The sequence below is a fragment of the Pongo abelii genome, chromosome 13, assembly GCF_028885655.2.
Source record: "Pongo abelii isolate AG06213 chromosome 13, NHGRI_mPonAbe1-v2.0_pri, whole genome shotgun sequence".
NCBI lineage: Eukaryota > Metazoa > Chordata > Mammalia > Primates > Hominidae > Pongo > Pongo abelii.
This window is the reverse complement of record NC_071998.2, coordinates 98,843,274-98,869,363: the sequence shown is the minus strand read 5'-3', so window position 1 is coordinate 98,869,363 and position 26,090 is coordinate 98,843,274. Positions and strand designations below refer to the sequence as shown.

The window sequence follows — 26,090 nt, the reverse complement described above, 5'->3', positions numbered from 1 at the left end:
AGTTAGTGGCCATAAATGGCTTGGTCACAGGATGTTCTCACTGTTGTCTGTTGTCCAGGCTCCCTGGGTGCCAAAGTTGCGTTAGACTCTGGGTGAGGGGTACAGAGGTCCAGGTTGCTCAGGAATTTTGTTCTGCCACAGACCTAAGAGCAGCAGGTGCACTCTCTGAGAATAATCCTACTTATAGCAAGGGGAGGGCTCTAGCTGTCATTTCAACTGTATTCAGAAAAAATTACCATAATCATGAGTTCTGGGTGGTATAAGAGTTTATGAGGTCCTTTCTTACATATGAGCTCAGGAATTCTCACCACACACCTCCAACTTGGGTATTATTTCTGACTTCATTTTTAGTTGAGGAAACAAAGGCTCAGAGAGCTGAAATGTTATGAAGCCACACCCCCAGAAAGGGGTAGAAGGAAGACTTTCAATCTGCATCTTGTGCCACCAGAGCTCATTGCTTTTTCCAATGCAAATGATGCTAAAGAAAGTTTGGAAATAAACCTGAAAGACGAAGTGTTACAGCTCACTAGAAAACCCCCAAATAAAATAAGAATAAAAAAAGAAATATGAACCCAGATTTTTTTTACAGTGACAAGTATCCCATTTTATGAATATGCTATGTAAATAGTCTCATGCTTTAGAACACATATCTTGTATCCAAAAAATGAACAACCTGTGGCTAATTGTGTGCATCTATAATATGCTTACAAGATAAATTTCTAAAATTCTAACTGCTGTGTCAAAAACTGAATGTACATTTTTAAGCTTCTTGACACTTATTGACACATATTGCCAAAATGCCCTTCAGAAAAATTGCACCAATCAATTCGTGTCGTCCCTGAGAGAATGAGAGGGCCCAAATCTCTCATGCTTCCTCTACTTCTGAGCATTAGCATTACATTTGTAAAAATAGGAAAGAAATGGTACACCAGTTTTTTATTAGCATTTCTTTGATTATTAGGGAAGCTAAATATTTTCCCATCTGTTCATTTATCATTTGGATTTGTATATTTAGGACCTTTATGTTCAAGTCAATTACTTACTTTTTCAAAATTTTATACATTCAGGATTCAAAATAAGGGGGAAAAATTCCCAGAAACTCTCTGGGCCTTGCTTTTCCTAATTATGAAATGAGTTTTGGAGAAAGTGCTCTCAAGATGCCCTTGGTTCTAATCTTAACTGGGACAGAAACAACAGCAATGTTGCTACAGTCTGGACATGCTCCCTAGACCAGAGTCTCAGCCCCAGCAGCCGCTTCCTGCTTGAGCCAGTAAAGACAGTCAAGGCTGCCAGATGTGCTGGACCACCCCTACTAGAATCAGCACCATAACCTGGCTTCCCCACAGGGACACCCCACCCATGATCATTTATTGAGACAGTGCCTGTCTATTTCATTCATGTTAAATAAAATTGTGAAATCTCTCCTTAGAATTTAAGAAGTAATTTTGCTCGTGCTTGTTACTTTCATCATTTTTAATTACTCCTCCCTCTTCTCACATCCCTACCAACATCACCAGCCATCCTGTCCTTAGGAAAGTAGGCATGCTAACGGGGCACTTGCCACGGTGCCTTAACCATCTCCATGATAACCAGTGGTGATGGCCTTGACATGACTATAAAAGAATGTATCCTCAGCTTATAAGAAAAGAACTGCAAAGACTTAAGAAAAATCTCATGCCTGCCTTTACAAAAAAGGTAACTGGGAGATTAATTTCTAATTATAGATCTTCTTTAATAATGATGATGAAGTTAGAAAATATTTTCATTTTCTTTTTTTCTTTTCTTCTTTTGTTTTAATATAGACAGGGTCTCACTAGCTGGTCTCGAACTCCTGGGCTCAAGCAATCTTCCCACCTCAGTCTCCCAAAGTGCTAAGATTACAGGTGTGAGCCACCGCGCTTGGCCTTTTTTTTTTTTTCTTTGAGACAGAGTTTCACTCTGTCACCCAACCTGGAGTGCAGTGGCACAATCATGACTTACTGCAGCCTCAATTGCCTGGGCTCAAGTGATCCTCCCATCTCAGCCTCCCAAGTAGCTGGGACCACAGGCATGTACCACCATGCCCCGCTAAATTTTCTTATTATTTTTTGAAGTGAGTTCTCACTATGTAGCCCAGGCTGATCTTGAACTCGTGAGTTCAAAGGATCCTCCCACCTCAGTCTCCCAAAGTGCTGGAATTACAAGCATGAGCCACTGCGCCCAGCCCGTAATTTCATTTTCATCATGTGTGGATATCTGTTTAAGATGAATTACATTTAGCTGAAAATTTGGTTTTCATTGAACAAATGAAACTGATCATTGCTTGAAAGTGAATATGAAGGCATAGAATGGTAATGAGGAAAGTATTGGAAGTACATATCTTAATATCCTAGAGAGGCAGGTATAATATGTTTTATTTCACAGAGATCTTCTTGAGAAGGAAGACATTGTATGTTTTAACCCATGGCCTCTCTTTATGTCCCATGTCCTATCCTTTCAGCTAGACTGACTCATCCATATATCACACTCATGGTGGTTACTGAAAGTCAGCTGCAAACAGAGCTGGTCTTTGAGTGCATGGAGTAGCTCCATTCTCTATGTCATCTCCACCTGCTCTCCCTCTTGAACTCTTGATCCTATGCACTGCTCTCCTCTGCTGACTTTCAAAGTTGTGGTGCTCTTCTTGACTGCCTATTGTAGGGTTTCTAGCTTTGCCAATCCTTGTGTTCTGAAAGCTCTTGAAGTCCCAGTCTTCCTAATCCCACCCCACTCCTTGCTCCTCAACTCTCAGTAGGGTGAGGAAGGGTAGAGGCCAACGTATTCCTGGTTCCATCTTTGGAGAAGGGGCCATCTGGCATAGCTGAAGGTGAGTGCTCTGCTAAATCACTGCATATAAGCATTTGAACCAAACTGTGGGTTTGCCTAGTGTCTTTTCCAGCCTCTTCAGTATATTTCTGATTATAGATAATTAAATGAGGCCAGGCACAGTGACTCACACCTGTAATCCCAACATTTTAGGAGGGCTAGTTAGGTGGATTATTGACCTCAAGAATTTGAGACCAGCCTAGGCATCATGGCGAAATCCCCCTTTTTACAAAATATTTTTAAAAATTAGCTGGGTGTGGTGGTTTGCACCTGTAGTCCTAGCTACTTGGGAGGCTGAAGGTGGGAGAATCACCTGAGCCCAGGAGGCTGAGACTGCAGTGAGCCATGATTGTACTACTGCACTCCAACCTGAGCAATGGAGTGAGACCATGTCTCAGAAAACTAATAATAATTAAATGCTAAAAACTATATTTCAAAATTATCTTTTAATCTAGAGCTCATTTTCTAGAACTTCCAACAATTTTGTACACATCATTTTCCTTACATTAAATTGTTTTTATGCCTAAACTAACTAGGATACTTTCCATTGCCTGTCCAATACATTTCTTCTCCAATAACATACTTTAACATAAATTTTACTTTTATAAAATACACTTCTTCTCCAATAACATACTTTAACATACATTTTACTTTTATAAAATACTGTCTTTGAATTATTCTCTTTTCTTTCATGGAAGCCTCATAAGACCCCAAGAAAAGATATGCATGTCACTAGACCCATTTTTTCATAGGATTAAGCTTAGGTTCTAGGTAGTAAGCACCCTATGGCTAGAAGGCAATAGGACAATGCAAACCATTTCAAATCCTAAGCTCTTTCCTCCATATCATATAATCTTAAAGCCCAGGCATTTCAGACAGGGCATCTGGGTAAAGGTTCTACTTCAGGTGGCATTACAGACTCAGTGAAAACATAATAGAGCTGGTTGATTAGCCTTGCTGGCACAGGGACTGGATCCTGATATGGTTTGGCTCTGTGTCCTGGCTCAAATCTCATGTTGAATTGTAATCCCCAGTGTTGGGGGAGGGACCTGGTGGGAGGTGATTGGATCACGGGGGTGAATTTCCCCCTTGCTGTTCTCATGATAGTGCATGAGTTTTCATGAGAGCTGGTTGTTTAAAAGTGTGTAGCACTTCCCCTTTCGCCCTCTCTCTCCTGTTGCCATGTGAAGGCATGCTTACTTCCCCTTCCCTCCTGCCATGATCATAAGTTGCCTGAGGCCTCCCTAGCCGTGCCTCCTGTACACAACTGTGGAACTGTGAGTCAATTAAACCTCTTTCCTTTATAAGTTACCTGGTCTCAGGTAGTTCTTCATAGCAGTGTGAGAATGGACTAATACAGAAAATTGGTACCAGGAGCAGGCTATTGCTGTAAACATACCTGAAAATGTGGAAATGACCTCGGAACTGGGTAATGGGCAGAGTTTGGAACTGTTTGGAAGGCTCAGAAGAAGATAAGGAGATGAGGGAAAGTTTAGAATTTCCTAGAGACTTGTTAAATGGTGGTGATCAAAATGCTGACAGTTATATGGGCAATGAAGTCCAGGCTGAGGTGGTCTCAAATGGAGATGAGGAACTTACTGGGAACTGGAGTGAAGGTCACTCTTGCTATGCTTTATCAAAGAGACTGGAGGCGTTGTGCCCCTGCTCTAGGGATCTGTGGAACTTTGAACTTGAGAGAGATGATTTAGGATATCTGTCAGAAGAAATTTCTAATCAGCAAAGCATACAAGATGTGGCCTGGGTGCTTCTAAAAGCCTACACTCACTTCCACAAGTAAAGAGAACTTATATTTAAAAGGGAAGCAGAACATAACAGTTTGGAAAGTTTGCAGCCTGATTTTGTGGTAGGAAAGAAAAAACCATTTTCCGGGGAGAAATTCAAGATGGCTGCAGAAATTTGCATAAGATGAGCCAAATGTTAATAGCCAAAACAATCGGGAAGATGCCTCCAAGGCATTTCAGAGACCTTCATAGCAGCCCCTGCCATCACAGGCCCAGAAGTCTAGGAGGGAAAAAATGGTTTCATGGACCAGGTCCAGAGCCCTGCTGCTCTGTACAGCCTCAGAACATAGTGCCCTGTGTCCCAGCCACTCCAGTTGCTGCTATGGCTAAAAGGGGCCAATATACAGGTCAGGCCATTGCTTTAGAGGGTGCAAGCCCCAAGCCTTCATGGCTTCCACTTGGTGTTGAGCCTGCAGGTGTGCAGACTGCAAGAGTTGAGGTTTGGGATCCTCTGCCTAGATTTCACAGGATGTATGGAAATGCCTGGATATCCAGGCAGAAGTCTGCAGCAGAGGTAGAGCCCTTATGGAGAACCTCTACTAGGACAGTGTGAAGGGGAAATGTGGGATTGGAGCCCCCACACAGAGTCTCCACGGGGCCACTATTTAGTGGAGCTGTGAGAACAGGGCCACAATCCTCCAGACCCCGGAATGGTAGATCCACCAACAGCTTGCACCATGTGCCTGGAAAAGCTTTAGGCACTCAACGCCAGCCCATGAAAGGAGCCGAGGGGGCTGTACCCTGCTGAACCACAGAAATGAAGCTTCCCAAGGCCATGGGACCCTGCCGCTTGCATCAGCATGCCCTAGATGTGAGACATGAGTCAAAGGAGACTATTTCAGATCTTTAAGATTTAATGACTGCCCTGCTGGGTTTCAGGCTTGCATGCAGCCCGTAGTCCCTTTGTTTTGGTCGATTTCTCTAGAAATGTCTTCTGCCAAATACACTAAAAACCCTGATTTCTCTCTGTTCCAGGTTTCTTTACTTAATGCCTGTACCCCCATTGTATCCTGAAAGTAACTAATTTGTTTTTTATTTTGTAGGCTCAGAGGCGGAAGGAACTTGCCTTGTCTCAGATGAGACTTTGGACTTGAACTTTTGAGTTAATGCTGGAATGAGTTAAGACTTTGGGGGACTGTTGGGAAGGCATGACTGGTTTTGAAATGTGAGAAGGACATGAGATTTGGGAGGGGCCAGGGGCAGAATGATATGGTTCAGTTCTGTGTCCCACCCAAATCTCACGTTGAATTATAATCCCAGTGTTGGGGGAGGGACCTGGTGGAAGGTAATGGGATCATGGGGGAAGATTTCCCCCTTGCTGTTCTTGTGATAGAGAGTGAGTTCTCATGAGTTCTAGTTGTTTAAAAGTATGTAGCACTTCCCCCTTTGCTCTCTCTCTCTCTCTCTCCTGCCACCATGTGAATACGTACTTGCTTACCCTTTGCCCTTCCGCCATGATTGTAAGTTTCCTGAGCTCTCCCCAGCCATGCCCCCTGTACTGCCTGTGGAACTGGGTCAATTAAACCTCTTTTCTTTATAAATTATCCAATCTCAGGTAGTTCTTTATAGCTGTGAGAACAGACTAATACAGACCCTGAGAGACCTGCATTTAAGCCACAGCTCAGCCATTACTCTGCACCAGCTGCGTGATTTTACTACATTTATTTAACCTTTTTTGAGTCTAATTTTTCCCGTCTATAAATTGGAGATAATAGCACTTCCCTCATAAGGCCAATGCGATAACTAAATAAGATAAGTTATGTGAAGTGCCTAACACAGTGCCTGACTCCTAATAAACATTCAATAATTCAGTTAGCTCTCAGGATATGGGAACTTTCACTGAGGTATGCTTGGTAGGAAAGCCAGCATGAGGCAGTGAGAGAACACTGGGTGAGGATAACTGTCTATCACTGCCATGAATGCACTGCATGACCTTCACTACCCTGTGAAGCCTCCCCTGGTGGACTTGAGACTCCATTACTTGCACCTTCACGGTATCTCATTTGTGTCTCCATTAAGGTATTGATCACAATGCAGTCATGGTCCATTTTCACTTCTACCTCCCCAGCAGACTTCAAGCATTGTGGGATCAGGGACCCGCCTTCTTTTCTCTCTATTCGTAGGCCTGCTACAGTGCCTAATGCAAGTGCCTGTTTATGAAATGTGGTTGAGTTAATAAATTAATGAATGAAGGTTATATAATTGTGAAACTTCAAGTCAACATCACTCTGCAGAAGCAAGTTGTCCATGGCCTTACTGGTAGCAATCCTCTCAACCTCCGATATTCAAAGTCTCTTCCAGTTCTTACAGTTTTATAAAAATACTGGTTAAAGGGGATAATTTTGCACCCTAATAAATGCAAAACCTTAAAACTCATACTCCTGGCACAATTTATAAAGAATCATTGACACTGATTAATAGTTCTAATCAAGATTACAGAAGTTTTTAATTAAGCAGCTGCCAAACAAAACAACATAGAATACTAATTAATGAAGTAAAATCTTCTCTCTCTTTTTTCCTGAAGCATCTATCTAGTCTTTTTTCAACTCAGTCTCTACCTCAGTAAAATAAAATATATAAACAAATATTATTTATTGAGCACTTTCTACGTGTTATTCAGTACTCCAAGCATTTTACATATAATAATTTCTTAAGTCTTTATAACAACTTTATGAGGTAGATTTCATTCTTACTTCCAACACATCAGGAAATTGATGCACAAAGAGATTAAATATCTTGCCTGAGGTCACTCAGCTAATAAGAGGGCCAGCAGGAATTTGAATGTATAGGCATATCACCTCCAGGGCCTCTGGTCTTAATCCCTACTCAAGATAACATATTATTTTACTTAACATTTAATAATAGCATGCATAAAATGTAAACCATGTCCAAAATTCTTTATTGTGTTCATTCTCACTGACTTCAGCTTCTAAAGGATTTCCCTTAGTATCTCTAGTGAGAGGTTTTATTTTAATTCAGGAAGGCAAAAGGTGGGCTAAGCTCATCTATGCCTCTGATCAGTTGAAGACTCTTCAGCTTTGGACTGATTGTCATTCTGGCCAGGAGCCTTTGGGCAGGGAATTAGTTCTGTCCTAAGGTGGCTGATGAAAAGTGGATTTGGACACCTTCTTTTAGCTCTTCTCACCCTAATCTTGCTCTGAAGAGGAAGAGAAGGAGGGAGAATGACATCTATTGAGCACCTGGTTTATTACCAAAATACATACTTTTGCTAAATTCCTAGCCTTATAGCGTTTGCATTATTTTCTCCATTTTATAGGTGAGGGAACTGGAGCTCAGAAAGGTTGAGTGACTTACCCAAGGTCACTCAGATAAACTGTGACACTGACCACGGAACCCTGGTCTTTCTGGCTCCAAAGCCCAAGACTACATTTCCCAGTGCCAAACGAGGCTTTCCACAGCCTCTTGTTCCAGCAGTGTCCTGAGGGATGGAGAGATTTGGCCTGCTCATGGGGCTCCAGTCTATGTTTCCATGACAAGGCCATGTGGTCAGCACAACGTATGTGGGAGGAAGCCTGCATCAGCCAGGGCGTGAATGAGGGCTGCAAGTCAGGAGCTCAGCACCTCCCATCCATCTGCCTTACCTCCCACAATTTAACTGTTACCCTCACCGCCCACCCCCAAGATCAGGGCAGCAGAGAAGATGCTGGGATTGTATGCATGCTTCTGTGTTGGCCTTGCAGTGAGAGATGATCAAGAAATACTTAGAAACTCTATGTGCATGCAATTTGGGTACCTCCTGAGTGTGAAGAGCTCATTGATCCCATTGCAAGTATTGGTGGGCCATCAGATGAAAGCTCCAAATTCATAGTCCCCCTAAGAAAACCACCCCATTAAAACACTAATGAACGCACTAGCAGGAAGGGAATGGAGAAGAGAAAAGGAAGCAGATGATATTCTCTCAAAACCAAGGATTCCTCAGTAATTCTTTTCCAGGTTTCCAATACTAGCTCTATGAGAATCATCCACTGTTATCTTGGGGAAGATCTTTGACTTGATCTTTCTCAAGTGACTTCCTCTGTAAAAGGATGGTAGTAATACTCATCACTGGGCATGGTGGCTTAACACAGTGCCCAGCATCCAGTAGGACTTCAATAAATGGTAGGTCCTTTTGTTGTCCTTCTCTGTGGAAACAAAGGCTAACAGAGCAGAAGTCCTTGAGCTTACAAGAAACTCTAAAAATGAACAAGTTGGAGCCAAAAGGAGGCTGGGAGAGTAGGAATCTTTTGAGCCCTGTAGCATGATGGGGATGAAACTGGTGGGGATGAGGAAGAGAATGAGGCTAATGAGGATGAAGGGATGGGAATAACCAGGCAGCAGCAGCAGCAAGCACAGTACCTCTGGTTTAGAAGGCTCTGGCCTCTTCCTGCAGACAAAGGGACTGGGGCTCCTAGCAACCTTTGCTGCCTGTCACACTGTGAGGTGAAAGAGACACCGAGGGTATGGGAGGGGGATTGAGAATGAGAAAGGGGCCCCACTTTGGCCCTAGCCTCTAGCGTGACAAGTAATAGGAGAGGCTCTGGATTCTAGTCCCCTGCTCCTGTTTTCTAAGTTATGACCTCCGTAACCTCAGGCAAGTCAGCTCACATCTCTGAGTCTCAGATACCTTATCTGTAAAATGGGTATAATGATAATTCATAACTCAAAATGTCGCAGAAATGGTTAAATTGAGGGAAAGTTATGTAAAGCACTTAGTATAGTTTATTCACTTAGAAAACACTCAGAAGTTGTCATTATTGCTGTTATTATTATTATTATATTTTATCTTAACGATTGTTACAGGGCCCCTGTGAAGTCGCTTTCATGCAACTTTTTTATGCTCTTTGAAAAGTCTCTGTAACAGAATCCTGCATTGTGGCTCAAAATGAGTTAATGCTGCCAAACATCAAATGGGGTTGAATTCATTGCTATTCACTGGGCCACTCTGAACCTCTGTTTCCTCATCTGAAACCCAGGATGGTCTGGACACTGCAGGGTTATTGGGAGGACTCCACAAGGCAGGAAATGGAAAGTGGCGAGCACCAGGCTTGGCACAGAGAAAGGCTTGAGAAATGGGAGTTGCCTTTATTTTCCTGCTGGCTTCCTGGGAAAGTGCAGAAATCCAGGTTAAGGACCCCCTGGGGCTTCCCTGGTCACCTGACCGGAGAGCTAGGGTGGAGAGCAGGAAGGGGGTGGTGTGATGTGGAACAGGTCAGTTTCTTTTTCCCCTGTGACCCTGCAATTTGGAAACACACTCCCTATCTGTAGTGCTATTCTCCTGCCGGTCGGTCCCACCGTGGTCATTCCCAGAACAATGGCAGGATACAGGCCTGTGCTTACGAGCAATGGCATGCAGCTGTTTGAGCCAGGTTGAGTTGGACCAGGCCAAATGGGGCTTATCCTAGGCATACAGAGGGCCAACAGCCTCGACATCAAATGCAGCAGCCTCCTGTTGCGGCCCTGGAGTTTTCACCCACTGCAATTGTCAGGGAGATCCAAGAGTTAAGTCCAAGGAGTTAGGGAGTCCTTGGAGACCTGGCTGAGAGGTGACAGAGGGACTCAAGGCTCCCTGGAGCATTGATTTGAGGGGCTCCACACAGATTTCCCTCCCACTCCTATGGGCACCAGTTGGAGTTTGGATTCCTGGTGCGCCCTAACAGATCTTTACCAGATTCTATGCTTTCCCTGTTTTTTACTGGCCAGTTACTAAGCACAGTCAAATCATTATTTGCAGATTCCATATTTGCAAATTTGCATACTTGCTAAATTTATTTATAACCCCAATATTAACATGGGCAGTGTTTCAGCATTTTCATGGCTGTTCACAGACAAGCACAGAGCAGCAAAAAAATTAGTTGCTTGATGCACACACACATTCCCAGCTGAGCAAGGCCATGCTGTACCTTCCTTTTTTTTTTTTTTTTCTGAGATGGAGTCTCACTCTATCACCCAGGCTAGAGTGCAGTGGCGTGATCTCAGCTCACTGCAACCTCCTCCTCACAGGTTCAAGAGATTCTCCTGCCTCAGCCTCCTGAGTAGCTGGGATTACAGGTGCACACCACCATGCCCAGCTAATTGTATTTTTAGTAGAGACGAGGTTTCACCATGTTGGCCAGGCTGGTCTCACACTCCTGACCTCAGGTGATCCACCCTCCTTGGCTTCCCAAATGCTGGGATTATAGGTGTGAGCTGTCACTCGCGGCCCTCTACCTTTTTTTTCAGCTCTCATCCTATAAACAGGTGTCCTTTCTGCAGTCTATTTAGTGCCATGATTTTCTTTTTTTTTTCTTTTTTTTTTTTTTTTGTGCTTTTATTGGAGATTTTGCTGTTTGAAATGGTCTCCAGACATAGTGCTGAAGTGCTGCCTGGTGTGTTTAAGTGCAAGAGAGCAGTGATGTACCTTCAGAGAGAATATACATATTAGATAAGCTTCATTCAGGTATGACTTAAAGTGTTCTTAGCCATGAGTTTAATATTAATGAATCAACAATGATATTAAATAAGGTACCTTTAAAAAGAAACACACATACAACATGGTTATGTATTGATCAGTTGACAAAGATGTTGTGACCAGAGATTTTTCAGGAACCTAATCCTGTATTTCCAGTAAGAGCAATGGCTCACTATTCCAGTAATTCAGTGTTTGCAGTGACTTTATAGAACATTAATTGCCTCAAAAAAATGGTATGCCACTGTATGTGTTATTTCATGTAATCCTCCAAACAGCCACGGAAATAAATATTATTGTTTCCATTTTACAGAGGTGACAATTGAGGCAGAAGGAAATGGGCTTTCCTAAGGTCACCCTGCCCAAAAGTGGATTAAACTGATCTGCCTGTAATGTTTGCATCCTTCCCCCTGCACTGGGCTGCTGTTTGAGGGACTACTTCCCAGAGGGCTGGTGTGGCCTTCACATTCATATGAGCAGGATGTGTGAGCAGGCCCAGAGCACTGAGATACAACCTTGTTCTCACCTTATGAGGAAACAGAAGTCTGAAGAGAACAAGTATTAGATCCAAGAGACTTATGGCTGCTGACCAGAGACCCGCTGCAACATTTGCATCCTCTGCCTTTACTAGAGACTACTACATGAAGTAATTTTGGCTCCTAAAATCTCATTTTGTAAGATTCCCTTGAGCCTTTCTTTGGGGGAAAATACTGACTTTTTTTCTTTTTCTTTTTTTTTTTCTTTCTGAGACAGGGACTTGCTCTGACACCCAGGCTGGAGTGCAGTGGTGTCATCACTGCTCACTGCAGTCTTGATCTCCCAGGCTCAAGTGACTCTCCCACCTCAGCTTTCCGAGTAGCTCGGACTACAGGAGCATGCCACCAAGTCTGGCTGATTTTTCTGTATTTTTCGTAGAAATAGGGTCTCACTACTCAGGCTGGTCTCAAATTCCTGGGCTCAAGCCATCCATCTGCCTTGGCCTCCTACAGTGCTGGGATTACCGTTGTGAGCCACCACGCCCAGCCTGATTTTTTGAAAAAAACAAATTTATATATATCAAGCACCAGGCACTTATATCATTTATTCTCAGAACAACTCTGAGAAGTATAGGATATTACCCCTATAATTGTTCTTATAGAAGCTCTGCCCACATGCCTTCATTATTAGCCTCTGCACACCAAAGCACATGTGCTTAACAGAAAGTGAGCACATGTAATTTTCTTTTTTTCTGGTCATGAGTCTATTTGGCCCAAGCACAGGGCAAGGCAGAGGGCATAGAATCAATGCCCCTGTGAACAGCCCTCTGACATAGTACAGCTTCCTTGCTTCTCTGTTGGTTCAGCCTTCAGTCACGATCCATACCATCACCCAGGGCTCTCCATGGGACTGAGCTCCAGTAGCTTATAATAGCAACTGGCTTGATGATATTTCCCTCCCCTCTGTGTCTCAGATCTAGCAAAATTTGTTGGGGCCTCCTTCCAAATAAACTACCCACACTCAAATAACAGCTTTCCATCAAAAGGACAACGTTCTGGGAACATGGACGGGAAGTGGTAGTGGTGGAAGCTCTGTTTTGTTTTGTTGTTTTTTTTTTCCATTTATCCTTCATTTCTCCATTATTTATCCTTTATTTCCATTTTTTTATTTATCCTTTTATTTCTCTCAATTTTCATTTTATATATTTTAAAGATTGATATGAGTGAATACAAATTTGTAAATGTTATGTCTTACAACTGAATTGATCTCTTTATCAGTAGAAAAATTCTTCTTTATTTTTGGTAATATTTTTGGTAACATTCCCTCTGAGAACTAAACAAGACAAGGATACCCACTCTCACCACTCCTCTTCAACATAGTACTGGAAGTCCTAGCCAGAGCAATCAGTCAAGAGAAAGAGATAAAGGGCATCCAAATTGATAAAGGGGAAGTCAAATTGTCACTGTTTGCTGACAATATGATCGTTTACCTTGAAAACCCTAAGGACTCCTCCAGAAAGCTCCTAGAACTGATAAAAAAAAAAATTCAGCCAAGTTTCCAGATACAAGATTAATATACACACATCAGTAGCTCTTCTATACACCAACAGGGACCAAGCAGAAAATCAAATCAAGAACTCAACCTCTTTTACAATAGCTGCAAAAAAAATAAAATAAAATACTTAGGAATATATCTAACCAAGGAGTTGAAAGACCTCTACAAGGAAAACTACAAAACACTGCTGAAAGAAATCATAGATGACACAACCAAATGGAAACACATCCCATGCTCATGGATGGGCATAATCAATATTGTGAAAATGACCATACTGCCAAAAGCAATCAACAAATTCAACACAATTCCCATCAAAATACCACCATTATCTTCATAAAATTAGAAAAAAAAATTCTAAATTTCATATGGAAGCAAAAAAGAGCCTGCATAGCCAAAGCAAGACTAAGCAAAAAGAACAAATCTGGAGGCATCACACTACCTGATTTCAAACTATACTATGAGACCATAGTCACCAAAATGGTGTGGTACTGGTGTAAAAATAGACACATTGGCCAATGGAAAATAATAGAGAACCCAGAAATAATCCCAAATGCTTACAGCTAACTGATCTTCGACAAAGCAAACAAAAACATAAATTGGGGAAAGCACACCCTTTTCAACAAATGGTGCTGGGATAATTGGCTAGCCACATGTGGGAGAATGAAACTGGATCCTCATGTCTCACCTTATACAAAAATAAATTCGAGAAGGAATAAGGACTTAAACCTAAGAGCTGAAATTGTAAAAATTCTAGAAGATAACATTGGAAAAACCCTCCTAGACATTAGCTTAGGCAAGGATTTCATAACTAAGAACCCAAAAGCAAAAGCAATAAAAACAAAGATAAATAGCTAGTACCTAATTAAACTAAAGAGCTTTTGCACAGCAAAAGAACAGTCAGCAGAGTAAACAGATAACCCACAGAGTGGGAGAAAATCTTCACAATCTATACATCTGACAAAGGACTAATATCCAGAATCTACAAAGAACCCAAACAAATCAGTAAGAAAAAAACAAAAAATCCCATCAAAAAGTGGGCTAAGGACATGAATAGACAATTATCAAAAGAACATATACAAATGGCCAACAAATATATGAAAAAATGCTCAACATCACTAATGATCAGGGAAATGCAAATCAAAACTGCAATGCGATACCACCTTACTCCTGCAAGAATGGCCATAACAAAAAAATCAGAAAACAGTAGATATTGGCGTGGATGTAGTGAACAGGGAACACTTCTACACTGCTAGTGGAAATGCAAACTAGTACATCCACTATGGAAAACAGTGTGGAGATTCCTTAAAGAACTAAAAGTAGAACTACCATTTGATCCAGCAATCCCACTATTGGGTATCTATGCAAAGGAAAAGAAGTCGTTATTCGAAAAAGATACTTGGACAAGCATATTTATAGCAGCACAATTCACAATTGCAAAATCATGGAACCAACCCAAATGCCCATCAATCAACGAGCGGATAAAGAAACTCTGATAATGTTAATTCATTCTGTTTTATGGCTGTATACTATTCCATCATATATATATATATATATATATATATATATAGCTGTATAGTATTCCATCATATGTATATATGTATTCCATATATACATACATATATACATACTTATGTATTCCATCATATGTGTGTGTGTGTGTGTGTATATATATATATACACACACACACACACACATATGATGGAATACTATACAGCCATAAAAAGGAATGAATTAACAGCATTTGTAGTGACTTGGATGAGATTGAAGACTATTATTCTAAATGAAGCAACTCAGGAATGGAAAACCAAACATTGTATGTTCTCACTGATATGTGGGATCTAAGCTATGAGAACCCAAAGGCATAAGAATGATACAATGAACTGTGGGGACTTGGGAGCAAGAGTTGGAGGGAGGTGAGGGATAAAAGGCTACAAATATGGTTCAGTGTATACTGCTCACATTATGGGTGCACCAAAATCTCACAAATCACCACTAAAGAACTTACTCATGTACCCCAATACCACCTGTACCCCAATAACTTATGGAAAAAATAAACAATAATAAATTAAACTAAATTAATAAGAATAAATAAATAAAACTTTTAGGTTCAGAGTACATGTGCAGGTTTGTTATATAGGTAAACTATATCATGTTTAGTGTACAGATTATTTCACCACCCAGGTGATAAGCATAGTACCTCATAGGTAGTTTTTGATTTTTTTAAACCCTCTTGATATATCTAAGTAGATTACACCAACACTACCGATGAAAAAACTGAGTCATACAAAGATAAATATAGGCAAAAGTTGCATGGTAGTATCTGGCCTATCTGACTACTAAGCCTTTGCTCTTCTCCTTAACTGCCTTGCCTCTAAAACTCTAAGAAGTTTACTCAGGCCAGGTGCAGTGGCTCATGCCTGTAATCCCAGCACTTTGGGAGGCCAAGGCGGGCAGATCAGTTGAGGTTGGGGGTTCAAGACCAGCCTGGCCAAGATGGTGAAACCCCATCTCTACTAAAACTACAAAAATTAGCTGGGTGTGGTGGCGCACACCTATAATCCCAGCTATTCAGGAGACTGAGGCACAAGAATCACTTGAACCTGGGAGTTGGAGGTTGCAATGAGCTGAGATCACACCACTGCACTCCAGTCTGGGCAACAGAGTAAGACTCTGTCTCAAAAAAAAAAAGAAAAAAAAAAAAAGAAGTTTACTCTCCAATTGCCAACATGCAATGGAGGACTATTAGGGGCTGGAACACCTGGTGGGATAGCACTTGCTCTCAAATTCTACTTTGTGGGTAGCTGCAGATGATACCAGCTTGTAAAGCAGGCATATCTGCAGTTTTGTAATCCTTAACATTAACTATAATAGAGTCTTCCAGAAGCAGATTACTGCACCGCTCATTTAGGAGAATCTGTTTTCGTTATCTATTGCTCTATAACAAATTATCATAAAACTGGCAGCTTAAAACAATACACATTTATTTTATAGTTTCCATGGGTTAGGAGTCCAGGTTTAACTTAGCTCTGCTCAGGGTCTATTATTCTGAATGAAGTAACTCAGGAATGGAAAACCAAACATTGTATGTTCAGGGTCTCACAAGTTGTCAGGCAGGTTGTGTTCTCATCTGGAGGCTCAATTGGATGAGTTGTTGGGAGAATGCATTTCTTTGCAGATACATGACACAAGATGCTGTTTTTATTGGCTGTTTTCTGAAGGCCAACCACAGGTCCTAGAGACCACCCGCAGTTCCCTGCCACATGGACCTCTCCATAGGCAGGTCACCACATGGCAATTTGTTTCTTCAAAGCCAGCAGGAGAATCTCCTGCTTCAGTCCACTAAGATGGAGTCATATATAGTGCAATATGATCATGAGAGTAATAGCCCATCATTTTTGACCTGCGATGGATGGATTTATTTGTATTTTTATCACCACTATCATTTACAATAATTAATATTATCATTCATCATAATCATGCTAACTTTGGTATCCTGAAATATAGTATTAAGATTCCATTTACCTTTTACATAAAAACCTTCCTTAGTTCTCAGTGCCTATGGAATAAAATCTAAGTTCTATAGCCTGGAATTTATGCCCCCCATCCCTGTTATATTCCTGGCCTCATCTTTGCCCAATCCTGGCTCTTTCCCAATGATGCCAAACACTTTCGTCTCCTTTCCTCCTTTCAGCACAGGTAGCCTCTCTGCCTGGCCTGCCCTTTGCTTTCCTCTTGGTCAAGTTGGTGTACATACCTTTGCAAATTCATTGGGAAAATGACTTTTACTCTCCCGGAGCCTGCTCAGCCTCTCCCCTCTCTGGGCTCCATAGCTCTGGGAATGTGCATCTTTATACTGTCAGTCACACCATATTATATAATTGCATCAAGCAGTGAGTTTCAGTTCATCTCTAAATTCCAAGACTTGGTACAGATTAGGTCTCAACAAATCATGCTGAATAAATACACAATTAATTTAATTAACAGCAACTTTTCTTTTATGTCCCCTTCAGGTTTGCAAAGTATATTAAGCTGATATGGGCAAGTCTGGAGTGAGGACGTTCAGCAAAAGACAGAGGGAACCAGCTGGATGACCCTAACAGGCCTGGAACAGTTTGGAACCGGACGTCCTCTTCTTGTAGACTGACAGGCTCCGGAAAGAAGCCACAGCTTCTCCGTGGAGCCCTGGGCTCAGCACTTCCTGTATTCACTACTGCTATTCTCAGTAGTCCTCTTCCCCAAAGTCTGCTTCCATATTTTCAGGTCTTTGAATGTTGCAGCCAAACCACTGCTCTAGTTCTGAAAGCAGAACCAAAACACACCCCAGGCACCGTTCCCTCACTGACTTCCTACTCCTGGGGCTCCAATCCCAGCCTCCCACCCCTTCATCCTCTCCCTGCTCCCTTACCCTAGAAGACACACCCACGTTTTGCACCTTGGCCTTGCACACTGCCCAGCCTCCTGCATGCTCTGAGTTTCCCTCTGGGATTCCTCTTCCAGCCAGGCTTCCTGAGACCCCTGCGGGTCTCAGGAACCCTGCTCCTCCCTGCTCTCCTCCTTGCTGAACCACTTCCCCATTTGAATCGTTAATCTCCTCCTCCCTTTATTCTGGGGGAAGCCTGTTCCAAAAGCCAGTGGTGACTTTCTTGGGTTAAAGGCCAGGATTAAAAATAAGTAGGAGTTACCATTTCTGGCCCCGTAGTTCCTCAGGCAGGAAGGAGCTACCAAGGCAGCATGGCCTGACCCAGCACAGAGACTGCCAAAAATGACCAGGCCGGCCAGGCCCCCAGGAAAACAGGTCACGAAAAGCCAAGGCCCACCAAAGGGGTCCAAGAATGAGTTTCGTTTTGTATGAAATGTAAAGAATATTCAATACACCCATTTTAGAGGCGATTTCTCTCCATTTTGATTCTAGTTAAAATCCGCAACCAGAATTCACAGAAGCAGGACTGGGTAAGGGAAAGATATGAAGAAGCTTGGATTTGAATCCCAGCCGTGTAACCCAGGACAAGGTGTGCAAAACCCTGAGAAGCCAAGTTTCTCCTATAAAACGAGAAGGAGAAAGCCCTCTACTTGGGATGGTTGAGAATCAAATGAGACAATATTTAGTAACTAGCACAGCACAGAATCCGTGGAAGTCTCGCCAAACAAAGCTAATTACCTTCTCCTCTAAAAGTGTTGTTGTTGCCTTCAGTGGAGGCCCCTGGGAGGTTGTCAGGCTGTAGCACTGCTCTACCTGGAATGCGTTTAGTACCTGTACCTGCAGGGCACTGTCGTCACTGCCTCATGGGCCTCGCGGCGGGCCTGCCACCACTCCAGCCACCAGTCCAGCCAGGGTGGTGATAAATGGCCCTGAGCCAGCATCCTCAGCAACTTCAGGAGCTGCTGGGAAGAGGTGACTTTGATGTCAAGCCAAGGGAAGACCTGTTGCAATTATCTAAATTATTTAAGGCCCCCACAAATTTCAGAGAGCTGTAGGTTGCTTGCAGATGATTGTAAATTCCCTGCCTACCACTTCTTTATCACACCAACTAGGCTTTCAGTTCCCCATCAAGTCCCTCTGTCTTACACCTCAGTGCCTTTGTATGTACCAGAGTCTCTGCTTAGAATTCTCTTTGCTCCCCTCTGTCACTGCCCAGAACATCCCCCCTCACACTTCAGATCTCAGCCCCATGGTCCCTGTTTCAGGAAGCCGTCCCTGATGGTTCTTCCCCAGTGTTCTTTACATGTGGCATTTTTGAGTCTGCTATAATCACTCATTTATGTGCCCGGGTCCCCAACAAAATTGAAACCTCTTCGTGGGTAGATACTGAGCTTTGTTCACATTCATGCCCGGTGTTCACACAATGCCTGCCACAGAGAGGTTCCCAATACATGTTCATTGAAACTCACTTCTACAACTGTGTGGTAGTAGAAACAACCAAAGCTCGAAAAACTAAAATACCTCCTTTTGAATTCAGGCTATATCACCAAATAGCTATGACATTGGTTTGAATTCGTTAGACTCTCTGCCTGTCAGTTTTCAGTTTGTAAAATGGAACTATGAAACCAGTCTCAGAAAATGGTTTTGAGAAAACACACACATGCCCCAGTGGGGCCACCTCTGCACAGTTAGAGAGAAATGGAGAGTGGAGCCATTTCACTGACACGCCAGGTCAAATAAGATTACTCATCACCACCTTGGGTGTTGACCTTGATGTCTTGCTCTCAGCCTTCTTCCATAATCCAGGCCTGGGACTCAGGAGGGAGTCCAGGAAACAGAAGGCTTCCTGGCCTTTAGTTCAAGGACAGAAAACAGGAGGACTCTTGACCAAGGGCAGAGCCCTTCACACAGATCTCAGCCAGATCTTACCTCCCTGAATAGCATCCACAATGACGCTGAAAGGGGAACTTCCAATGGATGCTCTCTTAGGCAAGAATGGACACAGTTCCTGGCTCCAAGATGCAGATTCTGGCTGCCATGTTGAAAAACAGGACAGCTGGAAATCTCAAAACAGGACTTGTTTTCCTAAAGCGTATACCTGCATTTCAAGCCAGGACTCTTTTCCTGTCCTTAAGAAGAATGGTGCCATGAGTTGGATATTAGTTACCATAGGTTGGGTTATACTCCAGTAACAGAGAACCGTCAATAATCTCAGTGGCTTAAAATCACAAACGTGTCTTGCTCACAGATTGGTTTTATGGACCTGCAGAGTCCCCAGGACCACCAACCTCCATAGGGGATGGCTCAGAGAGGCAACTTCACATCAGCATGAGTTTCCCCAACAGCCTGGCCAAGGAAGAGCAGGCACCAGAGCCATTAGCCATCACATGCTCCACCTGGACGTCAATGTGGTATCAACTTTGTGTCTGTTTATCCTCTAGAGTATAAGTGCCTTCAGAAATAGAGCCATCCTTCTTATTTTCAGTGCTGTGTACCTCTTTATATGTTTATAATTCATTTATACCTCAACTAGAACTCTGAGTTGTACCCACAATAATCTGTGCCAGGTTCTGGGCTGGGTGATGGGGACACAACTATTAACAGAAACAAGACTCAGCCTCTACCATCTGTGAGCTCACAGTCTAGAGGGGGAAGCTAATGTTAAACAAACAAACAAACACAAAAAAACTAATTCAATCCTATATAATAAGGGCCATCACTGAAATCCATGAAATCTGCTATAGGAGTGAGTTAATGGAAAAATAATCTTCCCAGGAAATCTTGGAAGGATTTAATGAGGAAATGATACTTGAGCTAGCTTTTAAAATATATTTTCCCAGGTAGAAGGGATGAGAATGACAAAGTCAAGGGCAATAGCATGGACGTGGACATTAGGGGAATTCTGGCATATTCAGGGAAGGGAGAGCTTCATTCTGTGTGTTCCTGGGAAGTTGCGGATGAGATGGGGATGGTGGGAGTACAGAGGGCAAGAGGAGCAGGGCTACATTATGGGGCACCATGTATGTCTGACTAGGGAGTTTGGGTTTTATTTAGTGGGAAATGGGAACCTTTGCAGGTTCTGCAGGAGGGACGTGATTCTATCGAATATTAGAATCTCACCCTGGCAGCAGGAGAAGAATGTATTAACAGGGGAGCACCTGGAGCCATGGGACCAGTGAGAATGCTTTTGAAGTAGACGGAGCCTCCCAAGTCTCTCTAAAAAGGGCCCTTGGCCTTGGTTCTGTAGCAAGAGGGTCCTCCTGATTTCTACAGATGTGTCTTACTTATGTGGGTACATGTGGATACATATGCACATTACAGGGTGTTTAAAGTCCTTCAATATTGATTTGTGTATGAAATCTCTCCAAGGAAGGCAAACAATGGGCAAAACTGAGCTTACCCAGAGTTCAGTATCAAAACTGCAGATGACGGTTGTCAATTTTTCTACAGAGAGCTAGAAGCATTGGAGTCCAGACATAAGACACAGCATCTGTGAAAACAGGGACTGGCCTATGGGTGGATCTCTTAAAAATGTTGATGCTTTCTATTTCTATGAGGAAATCTGCTGTGAGACACTTATTTCATTTTGTCAATGTCAAAATTAGGTGACCTGTTAAGTTCCTTTCTGCTCTGGCAGAGACTTAAGTTTTTAATAAAACTCAAGTGTTGAAGGGCTAAGTGACCCATCCAAGGTAGTACAGAGAGTTATTAGAATCCTGAGATAGCAAGGTCTGGTGGAAAAACATTCAAAGTGGGTTAGTTTGTCTTTGTTTTGCCATCACACAGAAATCCACACATGGGGGCCCTAATGATAAATCAGTTAACTATTCAGATATAAGATTATTTTTCAACTCAATAATATGAAAGTTGTTTTTGGCCAGGCACATTGGCTTACACCTCTAATCCCAGCACTTTGGGAGGCCAAGGCAGGTGGATCACTTGAGGCCAAGAGTTCCAGACCAGCCTGGCCAACATGGTGAAACTCCATCTCTACTATAAATACAAAAATTAGCTGGATGTGGCAGCACACACCTGTAATCCCAGCTACTTGGGAGTCTGAGGCAGGAGAATCACTTGAACCCGGGAGGCAGAGGTGCAGTGAGCTGAGATTGTGCCACCGCACTCCAGCCTGGGCTACAGAGTCAGACTTCGTCTCAAAAAAAAAATTGTTTTTAAGAATTACTTAATTGACTTTATTTATAAAAAGACAAAACAGATTTCCATGAGTGTAAGTCTTGTGCTGGTCCATGCTCAGTCTAAGTTGGTGAGAACATTGATGTGTTCAGACAGAATGGGTTTGGAAAGAACAGGTATTCATGGAGGACTCCTCCAGGTTAATTCCTAATTACATCAAAGAGAGTTGCTTTCACCTGTAGCCAGTCAATCATGAAAGAAGGATTTCCATAGAACCAGACAGGGCTAAACATGATCTAGAGTTTGGCCATAGGATTCAACAGAAATCTCAACTTACCATCCAGAACTTTTCATGAGTAGCCATAGTGTGTTTTTCAGCTTCATTTTTCTACAGTTGAGTCAGGCTAAGCAGGGAAGGTGCTTGACAATCATACCTACCCTCAGGCGCCCATTCCAAGCACATCGTAGAAACAGGATGGCCTGTCCTTTGATCAAAATCTGAAAAATTTTTCTGGATTGTTTCATTTCATTTATATCATATGTATCAGTCAAGGTTCTCCAGAGAAAGAAGACCAATCGTATCTAACTATCCATCTATTTATCTATTAATCTATCTATCCACTCCTCCATCTACGTGTGTATGTATATACACACATGTATATATATGTATATGTATATATGCATGTATGTGTACACACATGTACATATCTCATTTGCCTCATTTAATTGTGAGGCTGGCAGGTCTGAAATCCATAGGCTAGGCTGGCAGACTGGAAACTCAGCCAAGAATTGATGCTGCCGTCTTGAGTCAGAATTTTGTCTTCTCCAGGAAAATTCAAGTTTTGCTCTTAACGCCTTCAACTGATTAAATGATGTCCAGTTCTTTCCTTTACTTAAGGACAAGTGATTTCCTTTACCTCTTCAAAGTACCTTCACAGCAACATCTAGATTGGTGTTTGCTTAAATAACTGAGTTGACACAAAAAACTAACCATCACGCCAAGTTTCTACCATTTTTCAAAATCTGTGATTCGACTGGATTTAAGGAAATTTAGTCACACGAGGACAGTACTTTTTTCAGCTGCCATAAGCTCAATACATCTACCCAAATCAGTCACGCTCTTGTTTTTTCCCTTGTAATATTGAGTTTAGTGTGCCCGGATGTCTTGTCACATCAATTAGGAAGCAAAAATGTATGAGTCATGGAGCATGCAGCAGAGTGAATTTTCAAGTCCCCTGAACAGGTTTTTATGACCCAGCCATCTGATTGCCCTAAAATAAACCCAACTGCCATGTTCCGCCTCACCTTTTCCCAAATGCCCCATGGCCTGGAGATGACTCAGGGCCCAAGAATGAAGAAAATAATCAGAATCTCAATCACTTCCTCTATCACATCTTCAGTGAGCCTGACTTACAAAACAGAAACTCTCCAGAAGAATAAGGCAGTGAAAGCTGAACCCAGCTACCTTCTTCTTGGACATGAACAAACAATTATAATATTCTTTCCCTTTCATGGAAGGAGCCCATCTGGGTCAAGGGAACTCAATTTTTCTGCATTTAGCTTGCGTGTCTCAGATGCCATGTTGGCAGGTGGACAGCCCTGTTATTTGTTGTGTGCTAGCTAATTGTACAAGATCCTCAAGTGCAAAATGAAAAAGACAGTTTGGGCATAGTGGCTCATGCCTCTAATCCCAGCACTTTGGGAGGCTGAGGCAGACAGATCACCTGAGGTCGGGAGTTTGAGACCAGCCTGACCAACATGGAGAAACCCCGTCTCTACTAAAAATACAAAATTAGCCGGGTGTGGTGGCACATGCCTGTAATCCCAGCTACTGGGGACGCTGAGGCAGGGGAACTGCTAGAACCTGGGAGGCAAAGGTTGCAGTGAGCTGAGATCATGCCATTGCACTCCAGCCTGGGCAACAAGAGCGAGACTCCATCTCAAAAAAAAAAAGAAAGAAAAAGAAAACAAAACAAAAGAAAAAGACAGAAAACAGCTAGTTCTAAGGAGAATATGGAGCAACCATCAAACACCGCTGATGAGAATATAAACCAAGTACAACCATTTTGAAAACCTGTGTATATACACACACACACCCTAGGAGAGGAATTGCTAGGGAATAAAGTACTTATAACTTTGTAAGTAATGTGTGTGTGTGTGTACACACACCCTAGAAGACCTATATATATGTGTGTGTGTATATATATATGAGACCTATAAGACTGGGGAGGTGTGTGTGTGTGTATATATATATATATAGGTGTACATAGGTATGTATATAGTTGGACACACATCTATATGCATACCTATATACATAGTATTAGTCTGTTCTCATGCTGCTAATAAAGACATACCTGAGACGCAGTAATTTATAAAGGAAAGAGGTTTAATTGACTCACAGTTCAGCATGGCTGGGGAGGCCTCAGGAAACTTACAATCATGGTGGAAGGGGAAGCAAACATGTCCTTCTTCACATGGTGGCAGCAAGGAGAAGTGCCAAGCAAAAGGCGGAAAAGGCCCTTATAAAACCATCAGATCTCATGAGAACTAACTCACTATCACAAGAACAGCAGTGTGGGGGTAACTACCCCCATAATTCAATTACCTCCCACCAGGTCCCTCCCATGACACATAGGGATGATGGGAAATATAATTCAAGATGAGATTTGGGTGGGAACACAGCCAAACTATATCATACACCTGTATACACACACATACACACCACCCTCAGGAGAGGAATTGCTAGGGAATAAAGTGTTTAAAACTTTGTAAGTAATGTGTGTGTATGTATATATATATATATATATATATATATACACACACACACACACACACACACACACAGAGAGAGAGAAAAGTCATGGCAAAAACCACAATTAGTTTTACACCAACCTAATATATATGAGACCTGTAACACTGTGGGGTGTGTGTGTGTGTATATATAGATATAGATATAGATAGAGATAGAGATAGAGATAGAGATAGAGATAGAGATATAGATATAGATGGATATAGGTATGTATATAGGTGGACACACAGCTATATACATATCTACACACACACACACCCCCATCTCTCTCTCTCCATGTATATATATGGGGATACATGTATATATCAAACAGAAATGCACACACACTGAAATGTTCATAGCAATGTTATTCATAATAGCCAAAAGCTGGAAACAACTCAAATGTCTATCAATAATAGAATGGATAAATCAATATAGTCACACATTGGACTACAATGATGAGAATGAGAATCTGCAGCTACATGCAACATTAGGGAAGAATTTTATAAACATAATATTGAGCCAAAGAAGCCAGGCTCACAAAAAAAGAACATATTGTATGATTCCATTGATAGAAGGTATAAAAACCAATCTATGGTAGAGGAGTTGACACATGGTTACCATTGGAGGGAGCATAATGACTGGAAAGGGTCAACTGGGGGCTTCTGCGCTGATGGATTATATTTACTTATCTTATCACTGCCTAATAAATTACCCCCAAAACTTAGAGGCTTAAAACAACAATCATTTCATTATATCTCATGATTTTGTCAGTCAGAAATTTGGTCAGGGCTCAGGTGGGTGATTCTTTTTCTCCATGTGGTTTTGACAGGGGTCACTCAGTGGTCTTTAGCTGGCAAATGGGCTGCTTTGCAGGGTCCAAGAAAACTCTCCTAACAAATTTCCTGCTTTGTCAGGGATCACCAGAAGTCTGGGTTCCACTGGAACTGTCAACCGGAATGCCTATATGTGGCCTCTCCAACATGACAGTCTCAAAGTAGCTGGACCTCTTATGTAGTATTTCAGAGCTCCTGGAGAGGGTTTCCAAGAGACCCAGGGAGAAGCTGCAAAATTTTTTATGATCTAGCCCTAGCAACATTTCTGCTTCATTCTATGGTCAAAGAAGTCAAAGCCAGTCCAAATTCAAGGGGAAAAGAGGAAGAATTCAACTTCTCCAGGAAAAGGACATTAATGTACTTGGAGGAAATGAACTGATGGCAGTCATCTTGGAGACAGGTGACCACAGGGAATGTTCTGCTTTTTGATTTGGGTGTTAATTATAGGCTCTATTCAGGTTGTCAACATTTATCAACCTGTATACTTATATGTGCCCTTTTCTATGTGTATATAATTTTAATAAAATATTGCAATCTAAACAGACTTACCAAGCAGAATAACCTTTGGAGCAGACAGGTCCCATTTGGACAGGTCCCATCTCTGTGGCTGGATAGATACTCCTGCTTCACTGGAGTCACATGGCCCCTCAGCATTTCTGTGATCTTGGGTTACATAAGTGTGAAGGTCAGGCCTCTTGCTCTGTTAGGGTCTCAGTTTCAATGACAAAAGAAAACATTTATTTGGATTACTGTGAGGAAGATGAGACAAATAAAGAGAAAACTTCTGGC

The 26,090-nt window shown here is 42.2% G+C and overlaps 1 long non-coding RNA gene across 2 annotated transcripts in view; it reads right to left on the bottom strand.

The window, feature by feature from the left end:
• Nucleotides 1-26,090, bottom strand: part of LOC129047981 (uncharacterized) — a 73,462-nt gene that overhangs the window by 29,885 nt on the left and 17,487 nt on the right. For both annotated transcript variants that reach the window (XR_010136576.1, XR_008509933.2), the window contains exon 2: nt 25,851-26,011. This is a non-coding gene — a long non-coding RNA (uncharacterized LOC129047981). The remainder of the gene's footprint in view (nt 1-25,850; nt 26,012-26,090) is intronic.